Genomic DNA, 14172 nt, shown 5'->3' with positions numbered 1-14172 from the left:
TGTCGGGTTGTTCCTGGTTTCTCTTTCAATACTTGCATTGGTGTCTGGTAAACACTCGATGATGGTCGAATGAAATAACTCAACAGGGTCAACTTTCGTCGTTTCTTCTTCTTCAGGTAGTGGCAGGCGCGACAGCCCATCAGCACTGCCATGCTGCTTCGTACCTTTGAATTCTATTTGATATTGATGTGCCCCTAGGAAAAGGGACCATCTCTGGAGACGCTGTGCTGTCATCACTGAAACACCCTTCTTAGGGTTAAAAATGGATACCAACGGCTGATGGTCTGTCAGAAGTGTGAATTTTTGGCCCTGCAGGTAATGATTAAACTTCTTCACTCCCCATACAAGGCTGAGAGCCTCCCTATCGATCTGCGCATAGTTGCGCTCAGCGGAGGTCAATGATCTGGATGCAAACGCGACTGGCCTTTCCGTGCCATTTGGCAACTTGTGTGAGAGTACTGCCCCAATATCATATGGAGAAGCATCACAAGCCAACCGAATAGGCAGTGTCGGGTTGAAGTGAGCCAACACTTCCTCTGAGGCGATCAATTCTTTGCTTTTGCGAAATGCCTTCTTACAGTTTTCGCTCCATTCCCATGGTACCCCCTTCTGTAAAAGAGCATTTAGCGGGTGCAGTACCATGGATAGATTTGGTAGAAATTTATGGTAATAGTTAATCAATCCTAGAAACGACCTCAACTGAGAGACATTATCCGGAGCGGGAGCCTTTACAACTGCCTCTATCTTGTCAGGAGACTTATGAAGCCCCTCCCGGTCAATGACATGGCCACAGTACGAGATCCGCTTCTGGAAGAACTCACATTTCTGCCGATTAACTCTAAGTCCATACTCTTTCAGTCTGTTGAGCACCAGTTCCAAGTTTGCGAGGTGTTCTTCATCACCATCACCTGTAATCAGAATATCATCCAGGTAACATTGTGTGCCTGGAATTCCCTGTAATACCTGCTCCATGGCCCTCTGCCAAATTGCTGGAGCCGATGCCACTCCAAAAACCAGCCTATTGTACCGGTACAAACCTCGATGCGTGTTGATCGTGAGGTATTGGCGTGACTCTTCAACCTCCATCTGCAAGTACACCTGCGCCAGGTCTATCTTGGTGAAGTGTTTCCCGCCAGACAACGAAGCAAAAATATCCTCAATCCGCGGAAGCGGATACTGCACCGTGTGAAGCACCGGATTAACGGTGATTTTGAAATCTCCACAGATGCGAACCTTCCCTGGTTCTCCTGGCTTGTTGCTCGAAGGACGTTTCATAACGGGAACAATGGGCGTAGCCCACTCACTCCAATCTACCTTAGACAGTACACTTGAACGTTCTAGCGCTTCCAGTTCCGCTTCTACAGTAGGTCGTATTGCATAGGGTACCGGTCTGGCTTTAAAAAAATTTGGGTGTGCATGTTCATCAATCTTGATGTTTGCCGTAATTCCTCTCAGTGTTCCCAGTCCCTGCTGGAACACCTCTTTAGCATCATCCAATATTCTGGACAATCGTTTAGGTTTGACATCTGTTTCCCCGGAATCTACCGTTAGTGCCTTCAAGGAGTGCCAGTCCATATTCATTTTCCTAATCCACTCCCGTCCCAGTAGTGGTGGACCTCCTTCAGGTAGCACATATAAGTCCATTACTTGGCTTTCTTCGCCCTTGTGGACCACTTTTACCTCTATCTTTCCGATGGGGTACACTCTTTGCCCCGTGTATGTTTTCAATATAATCTCCGTATCCCGTAGGGGAATATGTTGGAATAACCTTTTGTAATCTTTCTTATTCATGACCGTCAATGCCGATCCAGTGTCCAATTCCATCTTTACTTGGACTCCTGCTATCTGAAGGGTGACCCAAATTGTCTGGAGATCTGCATCCTTACCAACGTTGTGTACTCTTAAGCTACCCAGTTCATTACTGCTAGCGTCTGAATCTGACTTCTGTTCGGTCGAACTGTTCTTTGTCACCTTGTGTACCTTTATGTATTTTCCTTGCGGCGACTTTTTGTTGCTGGTCTTCTTTCCTGACTGGCATACTTTAGCTATGTGGCCAAGCCTGCCACACGTTCTGCATTCTTGGTTTTTAAACCAACACTGGTTCTGATCGTGCGTTGTCTTTCTGCAACGATAACATTTTACAGTACTCAAACCCAATTTATTTGTACTGAGTTCCGGTGACCGTAGCTGCATTACTGTCGTGCCTCTCGCTGCGGCTTCGTGTGCTGCTGCCATAGTGACCGCTTTCTCAAGCGTCAGCTCATTCTCCTCGAGCAATCGCTTTTGTGTATCTTCTTTTAATAAACCACACACAAATTTATCTCGTAGCGCCTCTGTCAGTCTCGTTCCAAATTGACAGTACTTTGCTAGCTTACGCAATTCCATTAAATATTCAGCATTGCTTTCATCCTTCAGCTGCCTTCTGCTGTAAAATTTAAATCGTTCCGCTAGCATCAGCGGCGTGGGGTTTAGGTGATTTTTCAGGACAGTAACAATCTCCTCGAACGTCTTATCCGCCGGTTCATCTGGTGATAAAAGGTGTTTCAATTGCCCGTATGTCTTCGCACCCATTAAGTTTAATAATGTTAGTGCTTTCTCTTCATCTGGGATTTTATTTGCTTTACAATAATTTTGTATGCGTTCTACATACATAGCCCAATCTTCGATGTCGCTATCAAAGGTATTAATGTTCCCATGTTTAGGCATCGTTGCAATTTAATTTATTTTAATTTTTATCCAAGATGGCGGCTTCCGCGCTCTTGTCTTCGTCCTCCGCCTACAAAATGGCGGTTTTCCCGCGCTTGGCGGTCTTCACCCGTCCCCCGACGCTGTCTCTGCTTCACCGCGGCTCTCGCGCCTTCAGTTGCCCCCAGACGCTGCGCCTTTTTAGCCCGAATGCGGCCCAGCCCTTATCACCAGCCGCGATCGATGTCCCCGCGCTGCGCCTTTCGGCCTGAATGAGGCCCGGCCCTTATCTCCGGTCGCGATCGATCTCACCACCCTTATTCCTCCGTCTTCCCTCCCCGTCTGTACAGCCAACGCGGCCGACTTTCTGGTCGCGTCGCTGCCCGGCTTACCCACTACCGAGGTAGAAAGAAGATAGCTGACAGCCGCTGATGGAGGCTTCGAGTTCAGGATGTCTTCTGCACTCTGGTTTCTCGATGTCTGCCTCGCGACGTGTCTTCCAGCAGGGTGATGAGGGTGGAAGCCTCTCTTCGACGTCTGTTCTGTGGACGAAACCGCCGTGGATATAACTGCCGCAGGGTAAGAATCTGACTCGTCGCCATTGTAAAGTCTGTGTGTTCTAGTTGTAATTAATAACACACAGACTACAAGATTAAAGTTCAACAGGTCTTTACTGGTTGGAGGTCAGGACTATACTAAATACAATCTTACTACACAGTGCTTATATACCGGTGGTCACCACCGGTATTACGTATACAGCAGCCAGAGAAAGTAGTACATCTCTTAAGGTGGAACAGGCTTAAGTTCTCTTAAGGTGGAACAGGTTACATACACCACAGAAACGTTTCCCTCCGGATAGTGAGGCGAAAATATCTTCTATCCTCGGAAGAGGATACTGTACCGTATGAAGAACCGGGTTTACAGTCACCTTGAAGTCCCCACAGATGCGAATTTTTCTCTGTTCTTCAGATTTATCATTATTCAACGTTTTCTTCATGACCGGGACGATGGGTGTTGCCCACTCGCTCCAATCTACCTTGGATAACACGCCTGCTTTTTCCAAATTCTCCAGCTCTGCCTCGACTGCTGGACGAATTGCGTATGGCACCGGCCTTGCCTTAAAAAACTTGGGAATTGCCGCATCTTCCACTTTTATTGAGGCAGTGGCGCCTTTCAGGTTCCTAGTTCCTGTTGAAACACTTCTTTGGCGTTAGCCAAGATTTCTTTTAATCGTCCAGGGATGACGTCATCATCATTTTTTTTCTTACTGGTCATCGTCAGTGCCTGAATGGAGTGCCAGTCCAAACGTATCTTTCTGATCCATTCACGTCCCAACAATGGTGGCCCACCATCTTGCAGAACGTATAAATACAACTTCTGTATTTCCTTGCCGTTGTATACAACAGGCACCCTTATTTTCCCTCTGGGGTATACTTTCTGCCCCGTATATGTCTTCAAGATAATGGATGTGTCTTTCAAAGGTATATGCGGAAATAGCCGCTCGTAATCCTGTCGACTTATGACGGTCAGAGCTGATCCTGTATCTAGCTCCATTTTAACTGGGGACCCCGCTATTGTGAGGGTAACCCAAATGGTCTGGTAATCTTCTTTGGCAATTACATTATGTAATTTGAGACAGCTTAGTCTCTTGTTTTCGGAGTCGCTATCGCTCTTCTGGTCTTCGGAGCTACTGTCCGTCATCATTTGTACCTTCCTGTACTTTTCCTTATTGACCTTTTTACTGTCAGCGGATTTTTTTCCAGGTTGGCATACACGTGCAATGTGTCCCATCTTTCCGCATTGCCTGCATGCTTTGTCCTTGAACCAGCAGTCCCTCTGGTCATAGGTGGATCTGCCGCAGCGATAGCATCTCTCGAAACCCCGTGTCATTTCATGGGTGCCGAAGTCCTGTGGCTTTTGCTGTATCTCTGCAGCTCCTCTTGCTGCTGCTTCGTATGATACAGCCACACTGAAAGCCTTGTCCAGTGTCAAATCTTTCTCAGAAAGTAGTCTTTTCTGTGTTCCTTCGCTTAGGAGACCACAGACGAATTTGTCTCGTAGAGAAACTGCCAGTCCTGCCCCGAATTGGCAGTGCTTAGATAGCTTTCGTAATTCGGTGAGGTAATCAGCGTTACTTTCATTCTTGTGCTGATTCCTCCTGAAGAATTTGAATCGTTCCGTTATCAGCAGCGGTGTTGGGTTTAAGTGCTCCTGTAGGGTATCCACAATCTCCTTAAAATTCTTGTCCATCGGTTTGGCTGGAGTGATCAAGTTTCATAACAGCCCGTATGTCCTTGCGCCCATCAGATTTAGAAGTACCGATGCCTTTTTATCATCTGCTACTTCATTCGCCTTGCAATATACCTCCACTCTTTCCACATATGTGGTCCAATCCTCTATATCACTATCGAAAGCAGTAATATTGCCAGTGTTAGGCATCCTGAAAATCAAAAATGGCACCTCCCGCGCTTTCCCTTCTTCCCTGCTGAGTCAAGATGGCGCCTCCCACGCTTTCCCGCCGCTGCCGACGCTGTTCTTCGCGGTTTTTATTCACATATATATTTTTAAACAGTTTCTCCGTCACTTGGAGAATCGTTCCTGTCGGACTCTCTGGGACTTTCCCCTCCCTTTGCTTGGTCCGAACGCCGACCTGCTTTGTAGCGCCGGCCGTGTCCTGAGTGCTCCACCCTCTGTCTCTGTTTGCTTCTGCCTTACGACTCGCTGCCCGGCCCCGCTGCAGAGCTACCCGATCGAGCCCCAGCCCGTCGCCCAGGAAGGATCAGTGCACTGCCTGCCACCAGCCCGTTTAGCTGGTGAAACCACAGTTTAGGAATCGATCTCCTTGAGGTGCTGCCGAATTGCAGGTAAGTTCGTTTCTAACTCGTCGCCACTGTTGTATCCGTATGTTAATGAAGACCCGGAAGCAGGAGTTGATTTAACAAGCGTTTACTGAACAGAGTCTGGAGGTGAACTAACTATACAAGACGCTATACAGGCTTATATACCCGAGTGGTCACTACCGGTACTACAGTACACAGGGGCTTCAAAAAAAACATAGTTCTTCTTAAAGGTACATACACCACAGTCCTTAAAATCTACCTCTTTGACCAAGCTTTTGGTCACCTGTCCTAATATCTCCTTATATGGCTCGGTGTCAATTTTGTCTGATTACACTCCTGTGAAGTGCCTTGGTACGTTTTACTACGTTAAAGGTGCTATATAAATGTAAGTTGTTGTTGGATAAACTGTATTCTTGTGCTGATGATCTTGTGATGAAGACAAAGCCTTGGATGTTTTTACTGTATCCACTTGTGCTTGAGACGTTAGGTTTATGTACACTATCAGTACATACCAGAATGATGCTGGTACTAAAAGGGTTAAATTATGAGGAGGAGTTGCATAGACTAGGCTTGTATTCCCTTGAGTATAGAAGATTAGGGGTGATCTAATTGAGGTGATTAAGATGATAAAGGATTTCATAGGGTAGATAGAGAGAAACGATTTCCTCTGGTGGGGGAGTCCAGAACAAGGGGGCATCACCTTAAATTTAGCACCAGGCCTTTCAGGGGTGATGACAGAAAGCACTTCTTCACACAAAGGGTACTGGAAATCTGGAATGCTCTCCCCCAAAAGTTGTTGAGGCTAGGTCAATTGAAAATTTCTAAACAGAGATTGATAGATTTTTGTTAGGTAAGTGTATTAAGGGATATGGAACCAAGGTGGTAAATGGAGTAATTTCCAGGATGTGTTCAAAGGATTTGGAGTTCTACCATTCACTTACAAGATCCAGCTAAAGGAGGATGCTCAGCCAGTGGTACATGCTCCACGAAGAGTTCCAGCACCCCACTCCTGGTACCATGTTATGTTCATTAATAACTAGACATTCTTATTATGAACAGCTAGCTTCTAGCTAGACATTTATTCAGTACACGTTCTCTAGGTACAACATCTGTAGAGATTCATCATGTGTACTTCTGTGTGCAGGCTTCCATCTTGACTACTGCCTCCTGGGTAGCCTAGTGCATTGTGGGTAGTGTAGTCTTAAACACATGCAACTAAATATACAGCTCTATACAGCTCTACAGCTCCATCTAGTGTACCACTCCAGAATGACATGTTATTGATCATTACAATAACCTCAGCCCCTATTATATTTTTATATATTTTTTATCCACACCTTTGGTTTGTGCCTTTTCCTTTTTTTCTCTCCCACATGGCAGCTGTCTCTCATTCTGCCAGCACATTTCACACTTCATCTAGAGCCATCTTTTGTCTCTTTACCTGCCCTATTACCATCTCGTCTCGTCTTGAATATCTCTTAATGTCGCTTCACCTCTCAGACCTTCCCTTTTGTTCTTTCATCCCCTCCCCCATTTCCTAGCCCCCAAACTGGCCTTTTAATCTGTTTCATTTCCTGCTTTTTTCTCAGTTCTGAAGAAGGGTTTCGACCTGAAACGTTAACTCTGTTTCTCTCTCCACGGATGTTGCCTGGCCTGCTGAGTTTTTCCAGCGTTTTCTGTTGTTATTTCCGTGTTCTAGTGGTTGGCTCAGTCAACAAGTACAGAGGCCTAGAAACAGCTCATCTGTCCCTTTTGCCTGCTGTTGATACCTGGCTCTAGGAGACCAGAAAAGAGAGGAGAAAATAACCTCCAAAACGAGAAGTTTTACCCCCTCAAAGAAAAAAGTTCTCCCTTTTTGACTCCGTGTTGGTAGCTCAACACTCCTCTGGCCAGGAGTGTACAATCATTTTAGGTATCCCATTGACTGCTGTTAGTGCTGCACTTTACCAACAAGGAAGCATAATTCATGCTGGACCTGGAACAGCTCACTGCTACATGGCACATTATGTAACCTGATGAGAAGTGACCAAGCTTGTAATATTCAGGTAAACTAATTCAAGTGATAAGCAGCACTCGGACTCAACCTTGTGACATTTTGGGGGGTCATCGACACACAGGTTGTGATTAACTGCTTCCTTTACTGACTTGAGGGCTTGAATCTGGAGGCAAGCGACTCGCATTCAATTTATTTCGTAACTTTTCTACAGTATCTTTGGTCAGGAAGGTGCTTCCATTCTGTTCATAAATAGACAAACTCATCCATTATCAAGCAATACAAATGTGGGAAGGTCCGAGGTTCAATCCTAGTCTGTCTTGTTAGCCAATCTCAGCTGGGATGGTGGTAGTGGAACAATAATTGTCCTTGTGTCACCTGGCTAGGAAGTGTAAATATCAGCAACAATTCTCACTCTGATCACTGTTCGGTGATTCTTGATGGAAATTGTCTGTGTTAGGATCTCAGGTGAGGGTAGGATTGGCTGTTAACATTTATTGTCCTGGTTCATGTAAGGAGAATGGCCACTTAAGCAAAGAAATGAAGGGCTACCCAACTATGAGTCATTACCCTCAGGAGAGGAGGGGGAGGAAAGAGTGGACAAAATTAGTGAATAAAATAGACAGCTTGCTCTGGTTCTGTCGCCATTTGTGCTTATTCTGTTTGTATCTGTTGTTGGATAGGTTGCCATAAGAACTGGAAGGTGAAATTACAGAGGAAACCCCAAGGGAGCCCTGCTGTGACCATGTTACTGCAGGACAGTGAAGGAGAGCAGGATATGTCCATTGATAGCGTTCTTGGTTTGACAGTTTTTCAGAAGTGGCCAGAGTGTACCAATGATGGCATTAATATTGAGGAATGGCTCAGTAAAAAAACAAAGGGGATTTGAAAAATCAGCCATTTTACTTTGTGCCAAAGCATCCTCGCATGAGGGCTCTGTCTGAAGATCTGAAAGGTAAGTTGATGGTCAATGCTTCAGATAAAAGTACTGGGACCATTTAACTCATTGAAAAGTACCCAATATCCTTTGTAACTTCCAAAGTAAGCATTTGTGTTCTTCTTTATTCAATTTTACTTTTGTGGATAAATTAAGATATGTAACAAGGAAATCTGAGCAACACCTGACTCTTTAGAGACTTTACAAACACAACCCTTATGATTTTCTCTTCATGTATCTATAATGCTACTCTTACACGTGCAGTCTTCAGCTTTTGTCCAGAGGCATCTTAGCATGCATTTCAGTGATGAGACTATCAGGACCCTTATAACTCTTGGCCAGCAGGACTGCTGTGTGTGGCCCAAATCCTATACCCACAGATTGGCTTTTCCAGATGCTGCGAGGCCAGATTATGAATCTTCATTTGAACACGTTCTATGCACATGTTCTCTTAGACAGGGAGAATGATGAAAGGAACCCTGCAGAATATTTGAAACGTGCAGCTTTAAAGATCTTCTGCTCAAAACTAAAGAGATAAAAATTATGAGGTTAAAAGATTGTTAAAAAATTGCAGGCTTTGCTTGCAAGGGCCATATCGGGGTGGGGGGGCTGCGGAAAGATGATGGATTAGATTGAAGGGATGAATAATTCAGTCTGTGGGTAAATGGCAGTGTGGCACTTTCTTTGACGCCATGTTTGATGGCTGGCAAAGAGGATGTTTGGCTGCCTGGTGGGTGAGAGGAGGGTTGCCCTGTTTGACAGTCCAGGGCCCTCTTTCAAGAGAGTAGTTGTGTACCATGCCTGGGAGGAGATAATGGCCAGGCTGAATGCTGCTTTCAATAGCTGCAAGACCTGGGAACAGATGCAGGAGAAGGTGCCACACCTTAAGAAACCTGGCAAGGTAAAACTAACCCAAAGAACCACTTACCAGGCAGATGGCACAAGATTCCACACCACAACCTGTTTCATATTTGCGACTTACCCATGCCAAGCCCTCACACAACCTTACAGCCATTGCATTGCATTTCGTGCTTTACAGATCATAGTCAAGATGCAACATACAACTGAAATTCTTGCCACACTCACATCTTCCAATGGTTTCACAAATCAATGATTGTAATACAAACATTGTCTGACATTTAGGTTGGGCTTCAAGTTGGGCACATAGCAGCCATCAGTGATCAATTTATTGGTAGCCTATTAAGTGATAATGCCCGCTAGCCAGGAATGATTCATGAAACAATACTGAATTATCAGTTCCCCCTAATTTTGTCCATGAGCCTGCCACAACTGTCGCCACGGGTCAGGATATCCCATCCAGCTACTTGGCAGAGAATATGGTAGAGGCAGGGAAGAGAAGTATGGAATAAATGGGGATAAAATGTAAAGTTTAACATTAGTACATTCTAAACAATGTTATATGTGTTGTTGCAGAGACCTGGTGCATTTCCTTCGTGGGTCCACAAAGAGCTGCTGTGAGAGAGGGGCAGCTCGCTGCTGCAGGTGAGTAACTATAGCAACAAACAACAACCTGCATTTAGATAGTGCCTTTAACATAGTAAAACGTCCCAAGGGGCATCACAGGAGTGTTATCAGATCAAATTTGGCACAGAGCCACATAAGGAGATATTAGGACAGGTGACGGTCAAAGAGGTAGGTTTTCAGCAGCATCTTAAACGGGGAGAGAGAGGTGGAGGTTTGGTGGGGGAATTCCAGAGCTTAGGGTCTGGACAGCACAGCCGCCAATGGTGGGTCGAAGGTAATCGGGGGACGCACAAGAGAGCCAGAATTGGAGGAACAAAGAGTTCTTGGAGGGTTTTGAACACAAGAATGAGAATTTTAAATTTGAGCAGTTGCTGGACCAGGAGCCAATGTAGGTCAGCGAACACAGGGGTGATGGCTAAATGGGACTTGGTGTGAATTAGGATACGGGCAGCAGAGTTTTGAATGAATTGAAGTATATGGAGGGTGGAAGATGGGAGGCCGGCCAGGAAAGCATAGGAATAGTCAAGTCTAGAGGTAACAAAGGCATGAGCAAAGGTCACAAGCATCTAGTGATGTAATTTTTTTCTTCTAATTTTCTACCCTTTTCCTTTGTTGATTTCCCATTGCGCCACAAACAATATTTGATGCTAACCATGTGAGCTAGTGGCACAATGTAATAAAAAACATGGTTGATAAATGAGTGCTGAACAAAAACTCAATCTTGGATAATTTAGGTTTACATTTATGTGCAATTTAAATGCAAACCCATGAAAACACATTACATTTTTCAACATTACTACATGTACTTTACAGGATTCCTAGTTTGTGTACAGGCTTTTCTTGCATACCTGAACACCACATTTTTGTTGTAATTTACCAGAATTTCCTAGTTATTTTCCATTTATTTTCATTATAAATAGCAAACACACGAAGAAAACTATGGAAAAATATGTTTGGCAATGAACTGCTTCCCGTTTTTATTTTGGTTTGTTCCCCCTGGTGTGCATAGAGAAAAAAAAAATTGTAATGTAATATTTTGAGCTACAGGTTTCTCAGGTTATGCTCAACTTTTACTTGTCGATTTTTCAATGCCCTTCCCTCTAGATTACCAGCATTCTTTTTGTTTTATTTTCTGTATCTATTGTGAGGTAATTTTTCCTATAATTTGCCATAGATATGGAAGTCATAGAGTCATAGTCATAGTCATAACGGCACAGAAGGAGGCCATTCGGCACATCGAGCCGGCTCTCTGTAGAGCAATCCAGTCAGTCCCATTGCCCCACTCTATCCCCGTAGTCCTGCAAGTTTATTTCGCTCAAGTGCCTATCCAGTCTCCCCTTGAAAACATTGAGGGGGCGAAATTCGGTATCGCCCCATTTGGGGCGCAATTATTGGCTGGGCACAAAGTTTAGCGCCTGGAGCTAATTATCGCCTCCGACTGTAAACTTGGCTTCTATCGCCCCTGGAGGTGATTTGAGCGCTAAATCAGGCGCTACACACCTCTCTTAAGGCGCTACCTCAGAGCGCTGGCGAAGCTCATGTGATGTCAGTCAGCAATGGAACACAGACACACTGGCGCCAGCCAGTTCTTAAAGGGGAGGGTCAATCTTGCTCTCCAGCCACACCCTGCTCATTGCAACCTTGAATCTTGGCCTGGAGAGACCTGTACATCAATTCTGCTGGAAAGAACAATGGTGAGGCCCAGGGAAAGAGCTCAGAGTGCAGCCCCCATAGTCTCTTCTAAATCGATGCAAGGAAGGTCAAATCAAAATGAACCTGCAAAGTGCTGCTCAGTACCCAAAACTCCTTCACACAGCGTTGAATCTCTCCAGAAGTCTCTCTCTCTCTCAGAATGCGTGGTGCAAAAATGTCACCGACAAAAAAAGGCAGGAAGCGGCTGCCTTTAAATAGCACTCCCCCAGTCCCTTCCCGACTGCAAAACATTCCCCTCTACCTGTCGTTGCTAGCGGTAGGCGGAAAGGCAGGGGCGCCACTCAATATCCAGTCCGGGGCGCTACCGGGGTGTTGCACGCTCGACTGACATCACGATCTGCAGGCGCAGGAGATTGGGGCGATAGTGTTTAGCGCAGCGGCAAAATGTCTGGTCAATTTTGCGAGCGGCGCAAAGATTGCCGCGCCCGTGGGAGGCGCTAATCAACTGAATTTTTCCCCGAGTGTCTCCGCTTCCACCACTTCCGTCGGCAGCGAATTCCAGGTCATCGTCACTCGCTGCATAAAAAAGTTTTTCCTCACAACCCCCCTGTATCTCTTGTCCAAAACCTTAAATCTGTGTCCCCTAGTCCTTGTACCATCAACTAGTGGGAACAACCTTTCCCCGCCTAGCCTATCCAAACCCGTCATAATCTTGTACACCTCTATCAAATCACCCCTCAACCTCCTTTGCTGTAATGAAAACAAATCCAGCTTCTCCAACCTGTCCTTGTAGCTAAGCTCCCCCATCCCTGGAACCATTCAGGTAAATCCCCTCTGCACCCTCTCAAGGGCCTTCACATTCTTACTAAAGTGTGGTGACCCAGAACTGGACGCAATACTCCAGTTGTGGCCTAACCAGCGCTTTATAAAGGTTCAGCATAACTTCTCTACTTTTGTACTCAATACCTCTATTTATGAAGCCCAAGATCCCATATGCTTTGTTAACCACTCTCTCAATATGTCCTGCCACCTTCAGGGACCTATGCACATTAACTCCCAGGTCCCTCTGTCCCTGCACACTCTTTAAAACTGTGCCATTAAGTGTATATTGCCTCTCCCTGTTCCTTCTGCCAAAATGCATCACCTCACACTTCTCTGTATTAAATTCCATCTGCCACTTGTCTGCCCATTCTGCTAGCCTTTCTATGTCCTGTTGTAGTTGATTAGTATCATCCTCACTGTTTGCCACACCCCCAAGTTTGGTGTCATGGCAAATTTAGAAATTCTACTCTGTATTCCAATATCCAGGTCATTTATCAAAAAAAGCAGTGGCCCCAGCACTGACCCTTGGGGAACACCACTGTCTACCATCCTCCAGTCTGAAAAACAGCCATTTACCACAACTCTGATGAAGGGTCATCGACCTGAAACGTTAACTCTGTTTCTCTCTCTACAGAAGCTGCCTGACCTGCTAAGTATTTCCAGCATTTTCTGTTTTTATTTACCACAACTCGCTGTTTTCTGTCCTTATGTGCTGGATTTACTTTTTTTCTTTTGTTCTATTTTTCCCCCCAGGAAAAACTGTCTCAGACTCATGAAGTATCTTGTCCATGTCCTGAAGGAACTGTACTCACAGGAGCTATCTAAGCTAAAGTCCTATTATGTAAAGACTGCATATTTCCATTCAATGGTCCGGAGACCCAAGGATGACCAATGGCCTGCCTCCAAGGTGGACAAATGCTTTCTCAACTTCCTGGATGATTTCATTGAGCACGTAGAAAAGGCAGAGCTGAAACACTTCTTTGTGGCCACCAGCAATTTATTTGGCTCGACGAATTTTGCACCAGAGAATTTAAAATTCCTCTTGAAGATGCTAAAGGAGCAAAAAGCAAATCGCATTCTGGCTTTTGCACCTCCAAGGAACGTCAACAGGAAGTACTAGCACCTCAGAGTCAGCACCTATTAGTTAAACTGGCAGCATTTTTTTGTGATCTTTTTAATCTTTATATTTTTTGTCAAAATCTTTCAAATACTTTGTCAGTGATGTGTTGTCTTTGATGAACTAGTCACATGATGATGGCGCGTGGAGCTTCACTCCTGCTATCAGATGCGTGTTTTGTATTTTTTAAAATGCTAATGCCTTCCATAAAACCTTCTTCTCTCCCCACAATTTTTAATTTCTTCAAGATGGTGATTCATGTTGGGGTACTTTACTTGTCCAATTTTTTAAATGATTTTACTTTAGTTACTTTACCAATGATGGAAGGAAATAAAGAAAGAGATCGAGAACGAAAAATAGAAAGGTGAAAAAAAGCATTTAAAAACACCTCATCATATTTCTCAGAAATGTCCCAAGGTACTGAACAGATAATCAATTACAGTTGTTATGTAGGCAAACTAGTCCAATTAGGTAGTAGGTGGATTTTCATGTTTTTTCCTTCTTCTTAATTCTGTCCCCCTCAATTTTCCCCATTTCTGAAGCACTGCTGGGATATGGTTCCACAAGCACTAGTACAGGAAACTTTGGTTTATCCGGAGGTTAACTGTCCGGAATGCTCGATCCACTGGCAAAATTCAGG

The 14172-nt window shown here is 44.9% G+C and overlaps 1 pseudogene; it reads left to right on the top strand.

The window, feature by feature from the left end:
- The first annotated feature begins 7958 nt into the window (after positions 1-7958).
- LOC147103172 (cyclic GMP-AMP synthase-like) lies at positions 7959-13743 on the top strand (annotated as a pseudogene).
- The last annotated feature ends 429 nt before the right edge of the window (positions 13744-14172 follow it).

This window comes from Somniosus microcephalus, chromosome 20, assembly GCF_052327205.1.
Source record: "Somniosus microcephalus isolate GS21.2 chromosome 20, FLI_Smic_1.0, whole genome shotgun sequence".
NCBI classification, from domain to species: domain Eukaryota; kingdom Metazoa; phylum Chordata; class Chondrichthyes; order Squaliformes; family Somniosidae; genus Somniosus; species Somniosus microcephalus.
The sequence above is the reverse complement of the archived record's forward strand: the minus strand, read 5'-3'. Positions and strand labels throughout refer to the sequence as shown.